General features: G+C 40.7%; 1 protein-coding gene across 1 annotated transcript in view; it reads right to left on the bottom strand.

The window, feature by feature from the left end:
• The window catches only part of sl (small wing phospholipase C gamma 1), a gene marked incomplete at its 3' end in the record, with an annotated part of 811,582 nt that overhangs the window by 288,429 nt on the left and 505,404 nt on the right, over positions 1-17,749 (bottom strand). The window lies entirely within an intron of this gene.

Below are 17,749 nucleotides of genomic sequence, written 5' to 3'. Positions count from 1 at the left end.
CCACCATATGTATCAACTTGTATTATATTGTGTATAGAACTTTCATACTGTATGCTGTACTACTGTATAATGTATAAGAATACCCACTGTTTAGTGGAAATAAAGTTTTATTATTATTATTATTATTATTATTTTTCTCTCTCTCTCTCTCTCTCTCTCTCTCTCTCTCGCTAGATTTTGTTATGTGTCATCCATGGTTTTTTACTTCCATTTTTATGTATGGATTATAATTTTGACTTTATTTCCGCACCACCCTTGAGGTAAAAGTCACGGCGCGTTTTTTATAGAGGTTTCCCCAATAGGCCTAAATCCTGTAGGGGGTTGGTGACCTCCCACAGCGTACACACAAACACGTGTCGCGTGAGTGCTGCCACCCCAGAGCTGTTTGATATATTTATTTTAATTATGAAAGGATCGCCTCTTCCCACTTTTATCCCTTCAAATTTTCTTGCAATTATACTTGCTAAATTAATTAGCAATGTTAGAAGTGTTGGGGAAGTAAATAATAATTAGAATATTTTTAGAGCAACACTGCCAAATTTTTATGCCACGTTTCTCTATTATCGTATAATATAGTATGCAGAATAGTTTTATTCTTCCTTGATACATGTCAGCACTTTCATTACAGTTATATTAGTATGAGTTATGTTTATGTATCATTCCTACTACACAAACCACGGGCGTTATACATCGTAGGGTTAGGAAACATGGCAATAGTGTAGGGAGGGGGTGACTCCACCCAAACCCTATGTTACGAGGAGGAACACTATAGGCAGATAATATGGCGTATCTTTTTTCTGGTATAGTCTTTCCTCTCTAATAATTTGGATACCATTCCATTCCATTTACGTTTGTGTACATCAGCCTAGCCGTGTTGTCCATATATTTGACATAGTTTGAGTCTACAACCTTCCATTTTTTTAGTCCCAGCTGTTTATGTCCCATTTCCTTACGTATAACCCTGCTACTTTGTAAAAATATTGACTTCTCTCTTTTTCTGATTTTCCTCCTGTTTTGTTTTTGCTTTGTCCCTCTTTTCATTTAGCAGTCCCCATTCCCTCCTGAGTCAGGCATCTTTTTATCCATACCTCTTTGAAATCCTCTGATTCCTTGGGTTTGCTGGCATTTTTTATTATTTCTTCTACAATGTTCACACTTTGGAAGGTTACTCTCAGAGGCCTTGACTTGTTTCCCTCATATTTTCCTAGTCTTTTGTATTCTCCAATATCTTTCACAGATGTCCTTTGATACTTCTTTCAGTATGTTCAATATCTTTACCATCTCCTTTTGGTCTCTGGAGATTCTGTTCCTTATTCCTTATTCATCTATACCAGTAATTTACTATATACTGAATTTGTTGATCTCAGCTGAACCCTAGTATGAGCATTGGGCTCTTTTCTTATGGTTTTATCTTTGACCTTATTTTTTAACTCTTGTTTCATTTTCACTGTTTCAGCACATGTACTTTGTACTTCAGCTGAACAAATTCTCATCATTTCATTTGCACGAGGTATCTTCTCATCAGTATCACAGCTTTGTTCTGTTAGAGTGCTTGCTTGCTTAATTTTATCTGTATCATTTTTTATCTCCTCCTAGAATCTCTCATGGTTGACCATGATACACCCCATTTCACTTGTTTTCTTTCTCAGTGAGTCTGCCTCAGCTAATAACTATTGTATTGTTGTGTCTTTTCTGTTTATTTCCTTTCCTAGCTTTTCATTTTTTCCCCTCTGCAAGTGTAGTTCCTATCTGACTGCCTCTTATTCACTTTCTCCACTAATTTATTATATGTTTCCATTTCACCCAGTTCTGGGTGGAAGTTATCATTCTGTTTTATACTTTTATCCATTCTCTTACTTTAATTCCCTCTCTCACCTACTAGAGGCATTCCTGCAAAGTAATCCATCTTACGGAAAGATAATTTTTGCCTATAATATGACATCTCCCTGCTACCCTCCTCGGTGGAAAGACAACACCCACTGTGTCAGCCCCACTTCAGTGAATTCCTAGGAACACTGATTCTTGATGTATATTTTCTTTGGACTATACTTTTTCACTTATACTTGCTCTGCTATATTAAATCATCACTTAATTTAGCGCAGTACCAAGCTCAACCCATTTAAAGATACTCCTAGGTATGTCAGTAGTGGAGTGCAGTGCTAAGCATCTGTCCTCTCACACTGTCATGGTCTGTGTGTGTGTGTGTGTGTTTACCTATTTGTATTACCTATTTGTGGTATGCAGGACTTGAGCTAAGCTCGTGTTGTCCTGTCTCCATGTCTATATTTATCCAGTCTAGTTTTAACCCGTTAACTGCTCTATACAGCCTGGGCTGTTCCAAGTGCGACTGCTCAATATAGCCCTGGCTGCACAGTTGAATTTTGAATATAGTGCCATGGTGACCAAGGCCGACCCATGCAAGCATGTTTAAGCCTTCAAAACTGAAACCGAAACCGAAAAAGCAAAAGAAAATGAAAACCATACATTCCAGTAGGGAATCAGACACTTCAGTGTTCATCCATGGCTTTACCAGGTAAATATTGAGTTTATATTTCGTTACTGTATACACTCAATCCTTGAGTACCGCGGGCAATAGGGACTGGATAAGGACCGTGGTACCCAAATCCGCGTCACTCAAACAATATGTTTACATGTATAATGGTACAATATGTTCTGGCAACTTTCCAAAAATCTCACTTTTACCCCTTCTTACCGCCTAACCCCATGTAAATTACCCCCACTTGCACCCACCATCAGGTAAAACATTGAAAGAGATATAACTGTTGTAATTAAAAACATCAATGGTATTAAAAATAGCATTAACAAAAATAAAAGTTGGGATGGGTACCCTTTTGTTGATACGTAGCTCCCCGGTATTTTCCTCCCATCCCCCAACCCCAATGTTGTTGTCAAAGTTTCGCCTTCTCTCATATCATGTGGCTTTCAGGAGAGACCTTAGGCCATATGGTTAGACAAAAATTTATGGGTCTGGTAGTTTTAGAGTACGAAATACTGTAGAACGAAAATTTGTGCTAACAAGAAAAAATTACTTTAATCCGTGTGTTCTCGTGAGTTAGCGTTCAGTTTCACATTTTTCGTTTGATATCGCGTTTCCCAACGCATTTCTGATAAACTAAACATATGGCTAAACTGCTCAATCAGTTTGAAATGTGTTGGGAAGAGCGATACCGAACGAAGAGTAATGTGTTGGGAAGATCGATACCGAACGAAGAATGTGAAACGAAACGCTAACTCAGGAGAACACATGGATGAAAGAGTACCTTTTTTCTGGTTTGCAAACATTTTCGCTCCATTTTGTTCCCTAAAACAGCCAGACCCGTAAATTTTAGTCTAACTATACGGCCTAACGTCTCTCCCGAAGGCCACATGATACGAGAAGGCAAACTTTGACAACAACTTTGGGGTTGGGGGGGCAGAGAATGGAAATACCGTGGAGCTACGTATCAACAAAAGAGTACTCAGTGGAGGTGGTGTTGACCCAGTCCAACTTCTGTTTTTGTTAATGCCATTTTTAATACCACTGATGTTTTTAATTACAACAGTTATATCTCTTTCAGTGTTTTACCTGATGGTGCGTATAGGTGGAGGTAAATACGTGGGGTAAGATGGTAAAAAGGGGTAAAAGTGAAAGTTTGCTTTCTCTGACGCTCCACATAACGCCCTATAAGCTTCTCAGTCAGTTTCAGGACAACATATAAACCTTCACAGCTGCCAGATTGCATCACTTCCTACACACGATCTTTATCTTCTCCCTGTCCTTCCAAATCATTATTATGGTGCTTTCTTTTATGCTATGGTTTTTCTTTTTTTCTTTTGCCATTTTGGTATTTGTACGCTTAAAGCAGTGGAAGAACCTTACCAATTCAGTTCATATTCCTCCAGTTTGTTTTCTGTATTTTTCTGACTATTTCCAGGGTAGTAAATTACCTTTTCCTGCTGAAAAATTTCCCACTTTTTATCATCACGTTCCTTAAGCCATAACATGATTGTCTTGATGTACTCAAAGGTGATTTTCGTCTCCCAACTTCCCAACTGGATGCTACGTTAGGTTAGGTTAAATTATAAGGTATAGTTAAGATAGGTTAGGTCAAGTCTAAACACTTAGGTTAGGACAGGCCCTAATTTCGCCGTAACCCTGATGTGTCAAACAAGTTGACAGCGGAATACAACTTAAAACGACGGGGGAAACAAATTTAGTATGAAACATTTATTTACCTCCCAGAGTAATCCGACAAACATAAGACTATCAGGAAGAAGAACGAAGAATGTGAAACTGAATGCTCACACGAGCAGAAGTATTTTGTGTGTGTGTGTGTGTGTGTGTGTGTGTGTGTGTGTGTGATTAGCAAACATTTTCGTTCAGTTTCGTCTCCTAAAACTCGAAACCCATATGACTGTGAGGTAGAGTCTGTGAGACGCGAGAAAGGACTTGATAGCCGTATGCTCAGTCGGTCCTAAATGTGTTGGGAAGCACGAAACCGAACGAAAAATGTGGAACTGAACACTAACAAGAACACATAGACGACAGTATTTTTTTCTAATTAGCAAACATTTTCGTTCCATTTCGTCCCCTAAAACTGCGAAACCCATTATGAGTGTGGGGTGGAACTAGGTGAAGCATGAGAAAGGATTGATAACAGTATGCTCAGTTAGTTGGAAGCGTTGGGAAGCATTAAATCGAACGAAGAATGTGGAACTGAACGCTACGATAACACATGGACGAAGGAGTAACTTTTCCTCTAATTAGCAAACATTTTCGTTCCATTTCGTTCCTTAAAACTGCAAAATCCATGATAATTGTGGGTAATAAGAACTAGATGAGGGATGAGAAAGGACTGATAACCATATGCCCAGTTGGTCCAAAATGTGTTGGGAAGCATGAAATCAAACGAAGAATGTGGAACTGAACTGTAACTTACGAGAACGCAAGGTTTTTTTTTTTTTTTTTTTTTTTTTTTTTTTTTGATTAGCATACATTGTCGTTCCATTTTGTCCCCTGAAACTGCCGAAACCCATAAATTTCGTCAAACCGTTCGGCCTTGAGTTTGCCCAGAAAACATATTTCCATTCTGTATGCGTATTCATAAAAAACAACAGGAACCCTCAGCCAGGAACAACGCTTGCCCATTCGTTTCAAAACTAACCATAGGTTTTTCATGAAAATATGCCCACTGTGCTTCCCAGGCAAAATTTCAGCAACCTAACCTATCCCATCTCACTAGGGCTGTTTGGCTGAGGTGGCTGGCTGTGGTACTGAGATAAATACCCATACAGAATGGAAATATGCACCCAGGAAATGTACCCAGAGGTGAGAGGGTGACGTCATAGCGCGCGGCTTTCAAATTTCGTCCCCAGGCCAGCTTACTTCCCGCGTGAGCTCGAGTTTTTCCGCGTGTTGACATGACTTGTCTCATTATGCTGACCGCGTTAGAACAAAAACGTGTTACTTAACCACGTGTTACTTAAGGATTGAGTGTACTTTGGCATGTGTCCTCTCAATTCCTAAGACAAAATTTGGCCTTTGGGAAATTTCATTTTTACCCCTATGTCTGCACACCACAGACACCTCCAAAAAACTGCCATGAGCAGTTAACAGGTTAAACACAGAATGGCTCGATATCTGGATTTTTCCCATCTAGTTTTAAACACATGAATGTTTTTTGCCTGCATCACCTCCTCGTCTAAGTCATTTCAAGTACCTATGCTTGTGTTGGGAAAACTGAACCTTTTAAGATGATTAAGACATCTACTTTTCCTCAACTTGAAGTCATGTTGGAGTGGCCCTGGTGAGAGAGGATAGTGTTTGGAAACTCCCTGTACTGTTGTTTGCAGATGATACTGTGTTGTTGAGTGAAGATGAAGGGGAGCTGCAAGGCTTGGTGGATGAGTTTGAGAGAGTGTGTAAGAAACGGAACCTAAAGGTGAATGTAGGGAAGAGTAAAGTGATGGTCTTTGAGAGAGGTGAAGTCAGTGAATGTATAGCGAGATTGGATGGTGAGGAATTGGAAAATGTGAGTACGTTTAAGTATTTGGGTAGTGTGATGAGTAAGGATGGAGGTTTGGAGGGTGAAGTGCTTGAAAGGGTACAGCAGGGAAGAAAGGTTGCTGGTTCCTTGAAAGCAGTGATAAGAAACAGGGAAGTGAGCATGGAAGTAAAAAAGTTACTACATGACAGTATTGTGATACCAACTCTAACGTACGGAAGTGAAGCTTGGACGTTGTTGGAAGGACACAAGTCAAGAGTGAGAGCAGTGGAAATGAGTTATTTAAGAGGAGCTTGTGGAGTCACGTGGAGAGACAGGCTGACGAATGAGGATATAAAGGAGCGTTGTGGTGTTGATGTGGATGTGATAGGGAGCGTTGTGAGGAACACACTGAGGTGGTTTGGCCATGTGGAGAGGATGGAGGATGAAAGACTGACGAAGAGAGTGTATGTGAGTGAGGTGGAGGGTGGAAGAGGGAGGGGGAGACCGAGGATGAGATGGAGGGATGGGGTGGAGAGGTATATGAGAGAGGGGGGTGTGAGTTGGGAGCAGGGTGGTGAAATGGCGGGGGACAGGGCGACTTGGAGGCGATTTGTTTGTGGCCACCCCAAACGGGATTGAGGCGTCTGGCAATAGATAGATAGATAGAAGTCATGACCTCTTGTTCTTCCATTGTCTAACACAAAAAGATCTGCTTTGTCCACCTTTTCCAATTCACTTACATTTCTGAACATCATGATCATGTCTCTTCTTTCCCTTCTCTTGCGCAGTATTGGTAACTTCAGTTTTTCCAATGTCTCTTTGTAGGTCAGTTCTCTTAAGCATGGTATCATCCTTTTAGCCATCCATTGAACCCTCTCCAGTTTATCAATATGCCTTTTCAAATGAGGTGATCATACCATAGCTGCATACTCTAGTTTTGGTCTTATCATGGTTGCTACCAACTCCCTGAGCAATTCCTTGTCCATATAATTAAAAAAGCACTCTCTTGTTGGTCAGTAATTCACAAGTGCCTCCAGTGATTGTGTTTATATGCTTTTCTGGGGGCAAGTCATCCTGAATAATCACTCCCAAGTCATTCTCATTGTTTCTTTTGCTTTTATGTTGACAAGTGATTCTGAATAATCACTCCCAAGTCCGTCTCATCGTTTCTTTTACTAATTATCTCATTGCCCATTTTATATGTCCAATGCGGTCTTTTTTTCACTCACTCTCATTTCTAATACATGACATTTCTTTGCACTGAAATCCATTTTCCAAGTCTGGCTCCAGCTGTGGAGTTTATCCAAGTCCTCATGCAGTTCTTTATAACTATAAATACATTTAATATGTTTCATGATTTTAACATCATCTATGAACATACTTATGTAACTGTTTAAATTCCATCCATCCATCATCCAATCCTAGGTCGCCACATGAGGAGCGTAGGAGCCCGGGGCTAGGCAAGTTGGTCCTGACATTTAAGATGAGAGTGACCAGCCTCACTCATCCCTGAGTGGCATTACGTGAACAATGCGCCCCCAACCATCCCTTGGATATAAACCTTCACCGGCTCAATCCAATTGGAGTGCTGTAATTACCCACTATACCACCAGGTGCCATAATTTGGTTATATGGTTACCACCCAGCATAATAAATGGTTTCCTATTGAAGAGAAAACCATTTGGCTTGTCACTTAGTGTAAAGTCACCCACAGGCAGAAGGAAGAGGAAAGACTGAAGGAAAGATAGATGGAAGAGGGAGTGTAAAGTCACTCATAGGCAAAAGGACAAGGAATGAATGAAGTAAAGAACAACAGAAGAGGAAGGAGAGAAAGAAGGAAGGAGGAAAGGAAAGGACAGACACCTGAGAGCAGCACTACATCGAATGAGTGGATGGTACCTTCTGGCAAATAATTTATATGCATCAGAAACATTGTTGGGGCTAAGACAGAGCCTTGGGGTACTCCACTGGCCACATTTTTCCTTTGTGAAACCTTGTCTTCTGTAACTGTTCTCATCTGCCTGCCTATGAGATAATCTTCCATCCACTTTAATAGTTGGCCATGCACTCCTCCAAAGGTCTTCAACATCCACAACAGTTTCTTTTAGGCTATCCTGTCACATGCTTTCTTGAGATCTAGGTAGACACAGTCTGCCCACCCCTCTCTCTTTTGTATGATATCTATTACCCTACTGTAGAAACTTTGTAGGTTAGTAACACAAGACCTTCCTTCCCTAAAACCAAATTGTCTTGGTGTTATCATTTCATTTTTGTCAAAGTACTTCAGTCATCTTTTTCTAATAATTTTCTCACAGAATTTACAAACAACTCCAGTAAGTGATTCTATAATTGAGTGGATCTTCCTTGTCTCCCCCCATGAACATTGGCACATTTTTTGCTGTTATCCAATTTTTAGGTTATTGTCCATTTTCCAGGCTACAGTAATTGGTCAGCACATTCTTTCAGGATATGTCCTACCGCACTATCTAGTCGCATTACTTTTGTCACATCCAGGTCCCTTATCAACTGTAGCACCTTATTCATGTCAACTGCAATTTCCACCATTGTTGTCATCCAGGGTTCCATTTCAGGTTCATTAAATTCCTTTTCCAACACATAAACTGACAACAGCTTGTTATTCATTGTTTTGCACAAATCTTCTTCTGTTTTGGAAGTGTCATTTCTATCTCTGAATCATATTATACTGGACTGTCCTTAACTTTCATTTTACCATTTACAAACCTATAAAATAGATTAGGTTATTTTTTACATTTAGTTACAGTATCTTTTTCATATTTTCTTCCTTTTCTCCACACCCTCACAAATTCATTTCTTACCTGATTGTATTCCTCCCAAGCCATTTCACTATACCTTCTCACTTTTTTCCATGCTTTGTGTCTTACCTCAAGTGCCATTTTACACCTATTGTTAAACCATTCTTTCTTCCTGACCATTGCTGTGGAGAATTTTTGAACATATTACTGTCTATATCTATCTGTTAACTCTTGTTTTATATACAGTTCTTTTATCTGGAACTCATGTTTCTCATCAACATCTGTGATTGCATTCATTTTGCTCCAGTTTACACTTTGGCAAAAGTTTCTTAGGGAAGCAAAGTCTGCCTTTCCATAATTGTATTTATTTTCTCTGTGTTTTTCATCTCTTTCTCCTTCCCGTACTCCCACCACTTCCATCCTAATAACCAGATGATCACTTTTACCAAAGGGACATTGGTAGGGCATGTTTTTCACATCATTTGAGTCCTTTGTGAATATCAAGTCCAGCCTCTAATTCTTGTATTTTCTTTAATGAATTTAGTTAACACGTTTTCCATCACCATTTCCATCAGTTTATTTCCCCATGATTCCTCATTATTCCCAGCATCCATACTTTCCCAATCAACTTTTCTGCAGTTAAAATCCCTGATTATTATTCTGTTTCTTCATTCAGTTAACATCTTTATCTTTACATTGGATTCTCTTACCAACTGTTGATAATCTTCTTTCGTCCATACCCAAGTTTGGGGGAGCATATAAAATACTGTAACATCTATTTTTTCTTCTTAACAGTCCTCTATTTCCATTTCCAAAAGTTCAGTTGTGGTATTTTCAATTTGAGTCTTTTTCGTTTTTAAATCAGTATGGGTTAGAATCATCACATCTTCCCCCTCTCTATCCTTCCTCCACACATTATAGTTGTTCCATCCAAATAATTTTGTATCAATATTCCGGGGCAATTAGGTCTCCACCACGCAAATAATTTCATGTTTCTTTTCATTTATGTAGTCTCCAATTTCCCCTTTGTTGGATAGTAATCTTTCTACATTACTATACATGATTTCTAGATTTACTGTCCCAGTATTGTCTTGACTCATTCTTCTCTTCGTCATATTCACAACCATACCCCCTGTTTCCTTCATTCTAGTTCATCACACACTACTTCCTTACTTTCATGTCCATCACTCTCCAAAAAAAACCTACATTCCTCCTCTGTCCTCCTGTCATTTTTTTTTCCCTTTACCTGTTCCTTCAAAGATTTTAAAACTTCTCTTTCATCTTCATTCAGATCTTTTTTTATTATAATATTTTCTATCCCTGCTTCTTTACTTAGTTTCCAGGTCACTTTAAGTATGTCATTTACCACACTTTCTGGTGACAGCTTAACTCTCCTTGGTCTTGCTTGTCCCTTATGTGGTCCTATCCTCCATACTTACTCAATTTCTTTTTCCCACATGCTTCCATCTTGATTGATCTTACCCAGTATTTCTCCTACATGATTCAAGTCTCATGAGTCTCACATATCTAACCTTTTCTTCCTCCTCCCTGTCTCCAAATATTACCACACATCTGTTCCTTTCTGCAGTTTCTATCACTATTTTCAATTTCTTCTTCAATTTTTTCACTACATTTTATTCCATTTTTTCATGTTCAATTCCCTCTCTTCTTGAATGAGTTTCCCTAACCTAACCACTTCTTTCTTTTCTTCCACATGTGCCCACCTTGCCTTTTGTTCTTCTAACACACTACTCACCCTCATTTTATTACTGCTGTCTCCAGTAATAATATTTTCAATATTTTCTTGTCTCAGATTCTCGCACCCCTAGTTTGCTTTTTCATTGGCCTGTATCAGACTCTGTATAGTGTTTTCGGTCATTTCGGACATGTTTCTTGATACTTGATCCTCCACTTTCTTTTCTAGTTTGCCAGTCCTCATGATCAATGTTTTAATCAACTCCTTCACATATGTTTCACTGTCAGATCCTGGAAATTCTGGTCCCTCAGTGTTTACATTGGTGGCCATGTTTGTTGGTGCCACGATCAGTTGTTACTGAAATTCATGAAACATCCATGTACTGTATACACAGTTATTTGCTGACATTGGCTATTTACATTTTTGACTGACTTAATTGACAGTACTTTAAACTTTAGAGAATAACTACCGTAATGGAGACAGGACAAACACAATTCCTGAAAACTGCTCAAGGTTTGTAGTGGAGTTGGTTGGAACATGTCTGATCGCTGTGGCTCTAGGTGTGTGTGTGTGTGTGTGTAATTCACCGGGTCGGTCAGGATCACTTGATGGTCGTGATTGTCAGCTTTTACCCTCCCGGAAGGGAGCTGAGAGCTAATATAGTCCGATCTAAGGGCAAGGCTGTGACCTTCACACGGTGTGTGTGTGTGTGTGTGTGTGTGTGTACATGCATGTGGGCAGAATCCGTGCATGCATGTAGCATATACAGTACTTACAGATGGTGGTAGGTGGTGGTGATCATCACCCACTCACTTAATGTGATGCTCCCTACTTCTTCCCTCATCTTTATTGTTCAGTTTGTGTCTGCCCTCCACCCATCTATTACCTCCATTCTTCAAATCACTTTTATTACTCTTCTCTCCACATTAGCAGTATTGCTACAGTGAGTGACTGTCCTAATGGTTTCCATTAATTGTGGAAACCATTTGCATTGCTCAGGGGCAACCATATAACCAGAGAACAGGGTGATATGGAGCCCACTGCGGCATTAATCCTGGAAACCATTTACGTTGCTTGGTGGCAGCCATATAACCAGATAACAGGGTGATGTGGAGCCCACTGTGGCATTAATCCTGGAAACCATTTACATTGCTCAGTGGCAACCATATACTGTAACCAGATAACAGGGTGATATGGAGCCCACTGTGGTGCCTGTGTTAACTGGGTGGGGAGACACAAATGCAACATCCATCTGGAACAAGCTTCCACACTCTGCCCCACACCCTGCTGTGGTGAGATGCTGTCTGTCACAAGGGAACATCAGTTTGCTGCACAGGACATCCCTGCAGGGGCAGTTGTTCCCTGCAGTTGATGGGTCTGCTCGGCCAAATAGACTGAGGCTACTTAAAAACAACAGCAACAGCAGTACTTATACATCATATATTATCCCAAGGATCTTGTGATTCTCACTCCACAGGAAATAGCATAGTACACCATATGTGACCATTGAGTTTTTCTGCAGGATGTACTTGTGGTACTGAGAGCACCAGTTCCCCAGCCCAATATTCATGAACGCATGGGGTGGTATCATCCTGATGTGACGAGGGAAGAGGCTGAGGAGTATCTGGCCAGGATACCGTGTGATGGAGCTTTCCTGGTTCGCCCCTCCAGACAGCCTGGCAAAATCAGCATTTCCTTTAGGTCAGAAGATTACTCTTGATTCTAGCTTGGTATTTTTTCTTGTTTATGCTAGTTTTTTAACCTCTTCAGTTAGACAATCAATGTGCTGTCAGCATGCGTGTTGTGTTTGCTCTCCCTTATTCTGCATTTGCAGTAGTGGCATTGCTGACAAGCCAAATGGTTTCCTGTACACCAGGAAATCATTTACTATGCTAGGTGGTAACCATACAGCCAGATTATGGCACATGCTGGTTTACTGGGTAATTAAGGTGCTCCAATCAGATTGAGCCTAATATCTAAGGGGTGGTTAGGGTTTATTGCTCACATAATGCCACTCAGGGATGAGTGAGGCTGGTCACTCTCATCTTAAATGTCAGTACCAGCTTCCTTAGCCCCGGGTTCCTATGCTCCTCATGGAGCGATATAGGATTGGATAATGGATGGATTGATGACATGGCTGAGTTAATTAGTATATATAGTTCTATTCAGTACACATACTGTATGTAGAAACTACTTTAACTTTGGTGTAGTAGAAACACTGTATGACAAAACTAATCAGATGTTTAAACAATAAACTAAACTTTGATTTTCATATGATTAACTTACTAAAGCTTCCATCTTAATGGTGGAGTTTACATGCATATGGACAGAAATTAGAATGTTGAGATGGACAAGTAGGGTATAACTGAGAGATGAAAGTAAGAATAGTGTTCTGCAAGAGAGATGTAGCACAAATAACATTAGAAAAGTGATGCAAACCAGTAGGTTGAAATTTGTAGAAGAGTGGGGATAGTGACTGGCTGAGGAGGATCACAGGTGTCATTATAGAAGGAGGAGTGCTGAGGACCAAGGAAGACAGGATGAGGTCCTGCATTGAAACCTCAGACCTTCAAGGTGGGGAACTGAGAAAAATGCTGTAGTGTTATTGCTATCTATCTATCTATCTATTGCCAGATGCCTCAATCCCGTTTGGGGTGGCCACAAACAAATCGCCTCCAAGTCGCCCTGTCCCCCGCCATTTCACTCCCCTGCTCCCAACTCACACCCCCCTCTCTCGTATACCTCTCCACCCCATCCCTCCATCTCATCCTCGGCCTCCCCCTCCCTCTTCCCCCCTCCACCTCACTCATATACACTCTCTTCGTCAGTCTTTCACCCTCCATCCTCTCCACATGGCCAAACCACCTCAGTGTGTTCCTCATAACGCTTCCTATCACATCCACATCCACACCACAACGCTCCTTCATATCCTCATTCATCAGCCTGTCTCTCCACGTGACTCCACAGGCTCCTCTTAAATAACTCATTTCCACTGCTCTCACTCTTGACTTGTGTCCTTCCAACAATGTCCAAGCTTCACTTCCGTACATTAGAGTTGGTATCACAATACTGTCATGTAGTAACTTTTTCACTTCCATGCTCACTTCCCTGTTTCTTATCACTGCTTTCAAGGAACCAGCAACCTTTCTTCCCTGCTGTACCCTTTCAAGCACTTCACCCTCCAAACCTCCATCCTTACTCATCACACTACCCAAATACTTAAACGTACTCACATTTTCCAATTCCTCACCATCCAACCTCGCTGTACATTCACTAACTTCACCTCTCTCAAAGACCATCACTTTACTCTTCCCTACATTCACCTTTAGGTTCCGTTTCTTACACACTCTCTCAAACTCATCCACCAAGCCTTGCAGCTCCCCTTCGTCTTCACTCAACAACACAGTATCATCTGCAAACAACAGTACAGGGAGTTTCCAAACACTATCCTCTCTCACCAGGGCCACTCCAACATCCACAACCCTACCTTGTACCTCTTTTATTACCCCATCCATGTGCAGATTGAACAACCATGGAGACATGACACATCCCTGTTTCAAACCAACTTTCAAAGAGAAAAATTCACTTAGTTCACCATCCACACGCACTGCAGCCTTCGCACCATCGTACATACTCTTCACAGCATTCAACAACTTCCCATCTACTCCATATATTCTTAACACTTTCCACAATCCTTGTCTGTCCACCCTGTCATATGCTTTCTCCAAATCCATGAAAGCCGCATACAACTTCTTTCCCTTCTCTAGAAACTTTTCCACTAAAGATCTAAGAATGAATATCTGATCTACACAACCTCTTCCCTTCCTAAAGCCTCCCTGTTCTTCTCCAACTAATTTCTCTGTTCTTTCTCTAACTCTGTCTATAAGTATCCTACCATACACTTTTCCTATTATACTAAGAAGGCAAATGCCCCTATGATTACCACACACTTCTTTTTCCCCTTTTCCTTTGTACAAGGGAATAATTATACCTGACTTCCAATCCTCCGGGACTCTACCTTCCTCCCAGGCCAATCTGCACATCTTCCACATCCATTCTACTACTATCTCTCCCCCATGCTTCAGCATTTCACCACACACTCCATCAATTCCTGGGGCTTTCCCCGATTTAACTTTCTTCATTGCTTCCACAACTTCTATCCTACTGATTTCTTCCTGTCTTCTCACCTCCCTCCTTCTCCCAGCCATTCCCTAGCCACTTATACTCGCATTACTTCCATCCTCTACGTTCAACAATTCCTTAAAGTGTTCTCTCCATCTGCTCACTTTTTCTCCCTTCTCCACTAGTAATCTACCATTTTTATCTTTCACTCCCCTGCTAACTTCACTTCCACCCTGCCTTACTCTTTTCACTTCTCTCCAGAACATTTTCTTACAGTCCCTCCACTTTACACTCAAATTCCTTCCAAATTCCTCATCCACTCTCTTCTTACTCTCTCTTACTAATCTTTTCACCTCTCTCTTCCTTTCCACATATAACTCTCTCTTCCGCCTCTCATCTTCTTCCACGCCCCTATTTCTCATCCATTCATTGTATGCTTTCTTCTTTTGTGCCACAGCCTGTTTCACCTCTTCAGTCCACCACGCTGTTCCTTGCACCCCCCTCCGTCTTCTCTTCCTTCCACACACCACATCACATGCTGCACATATTTCTTCTGTAAATATCTTACACATACCTTCCACGTCTCCCATCTGCTCCAATTCATATTTGCCCAATCGTCCCTCCACTTCTCTCTTATACTCTGCCTTTTTCTCATCCTCTTGTAACCTTTCCACTCTCCTTGCAACTACTCCTTCCTCTCATCTTTCCCTTCTTCTATTCCTCCATCTTACTTGCATCCTAATTCTGGCCACCACCAAGTAGTGGTCAGAAAGTCCACTCCCCCAACCTCTATACACTCTTGCATCCTTTACACATCTTCGCATCCTTTCATCCACACACACATAATCAATCATTGCCTTCCTTTCATTCAGTTCACCACCCACCCTTCTCATCACTCGCCATGTATACCTGTGGATCATTTTATGCCTGAAGATGGTATTGGCTATCACCAACCCCCTCCCAGCACAAATGTCCACTAACGCACTCCCATTCTCATCTATCTCAGCAGGCACACCCCACTCACCAACTATTCCATCCACCTTCACATTCCCAACTTTACCATTCATATCACCAATCAAAAACACTCTCTCATTCCTTCCAAACTTTTCCATGCACACTTCCACATTTGTCCAGAACTCTTCTCTCACTCTTCTAGCACGATCTTGCGTTGGCGCATACACACACACACAATCGCCCACATTTGTATTCCAACTTTCAACTTTACCCACACAATCCTTGACCCAACTGATCCATACTGTCTTATGCTCTTCTTCCATCTTTTACTCACAACTATACACGCTCCTTCCTTTGCCCTCTCATTCTCATCTACTCCTGCACATATACCCCATCCATACTCCCATTGTCTCACACTTTCTCCTCTCCATTTTGTTTCAGTTATTCCACATACATCCACTTTCGCATCCTCAAGCACCTGGACAATCTCTCTCTCTTTCACCTCATCATTCGCTCCTCTTACATTCCATGTACTCATTACCAAGTCCTTTGTCCGGTCCTGGGTCGTCATCGTTTGGTCAGTCCTTGTCCGAGGCTTCTTGTTTGTTTTTTTAGTTAGTTGTTTTCTGGGGAGGGGCACTAACCCTTCGCCAGCCCTTTTAGTCGCCTTTTACGACAAGCAGGGATACTGGGGGAGTATTCTTGAAAACCCCCCATCTGATAAAAAGACACACATGCAAGTTAGGTGAGTGGTCTCAAACATAAACTATGTAAAATATCTCGCACAAATATTTTGTAGCTAGAGCAGTGTTGTATTTTTTACACCTTGCAGTGCACAGTATACAGTGTTGTAGGTGGATGGGTAAAAAATTTACTGACTGAAACCTTTTTTGACTATACTTAAAATGCATAATGTATTTTTTTGTTTTTTGGTTCAGGGCTAATGGGAATGCTAAACACTGCCGGATAGATCAAGACGATCAGCATTACACCATTGGCACTGCCACTTTTGAATCTCTTCTCGACCTAGTTCGGTATTATGGAAGTAATTGCCTTTACCGCCATGTCAAGCTGCGGTATCCAGTAACTAAAAGAGTCATGCAGGGACTGCTTGACCAGGTAAAACTTATGAGTTTCAAATTGAAGTTATTTTTTCTTTTAGTTTGATTTTCTTATTGTAAACCATTAGCTTTGTGGAAGTTTTGGCATTATTTACAGATATTTCTTTATCAGACTGGCAGTTTAATGCAGTGATCACTAAATGTTACCTTATCATAATGGATTTTTTGATATGCTGATATGTAATATAAAGTAATGCAGAGTTTGCAGCAGTAGACACTAGATTTATGTTTTTATTACCTTTAACAGGATCAGGTTGGGACTGTGCAGGCAGGGGGTTACGTCACTTATGTCAGCAATGTGAGTTCCTCTCCAGATCTACTGTCTTTTTGCCCGAAAAAGGCTGAAAGCTTTGTTTATATTAAATTATAGTTACTGTGTTTGTTATATTTGTGATAATCCTTGTTATGTTAAGATGTGCTTTCTTACCATTTCTTATGACATGCTCTTTTCTGTCATGTAGTTTTGACACTCATTTCTATCACAAATCACCCATTTCTGGGTTACCAAGCCTGACCTAATTTATGCAAACCAAACCAAACGAGACATCCGTTCTTTCTTTGCCAAACCTAATCTAGTAAAACCTCACCTCATGTAAGCCAACATAACCAAACCTAACGTAATTCTGTTCTTCACCCACTCCTCCCTTGAGACACAATCTTTCAGGTAATATTTAATGGATATTTCATTATTGTTATTACTGTATTCAGTTTTGATCAGCCATCATAGAGAATAGTTTATACAGTGTTAGGTATATCAACTGGCAGAAGGAAGTACAGTATCCAGATTTCATGGTTGTATGAATACACATATTCACCTGTTTTATTATTTGATCTCTGTGGATCAGTTACCTGCAGTAAGACAGATACTTGAAAAAGCATCTCATATCATATTGTATTGTATCTTTTATAAGGGCTCCAACATGCTTGCATGTGTTCGCCTTGGTCACCTAGTGGCGCCTATCCATGTTGCTCAATCTCTGGCAGCCTCCCCATTCAGTCCCATATCCCTGAGGACACACTGTCTTTTTTGGTCTACCTCTTACAGCCCTACCCCCGGCATTCACATGTCTGACTTTCGGCACCCATTTGTCATCG

Source organism: Coenobita brevimanus, chromosome 62, assembly GCF_032717465.1.
Source record: "Coenobita brevimanus isolate Jiangsu-jjx chromosome 62, ASM3271746v2, whole genome shotgun sequence".
In the NCBI taxonomy this organism is placed as follows: Eukaryota; Metazoa; Arthropoda; class Malacostraca; order Decapoda; family Coenobitidae; genus Coenobita; species Coenobita brevimanus.
This window is presented reverse-complemented; position numbering and strand designations above follow the sequence as displayed.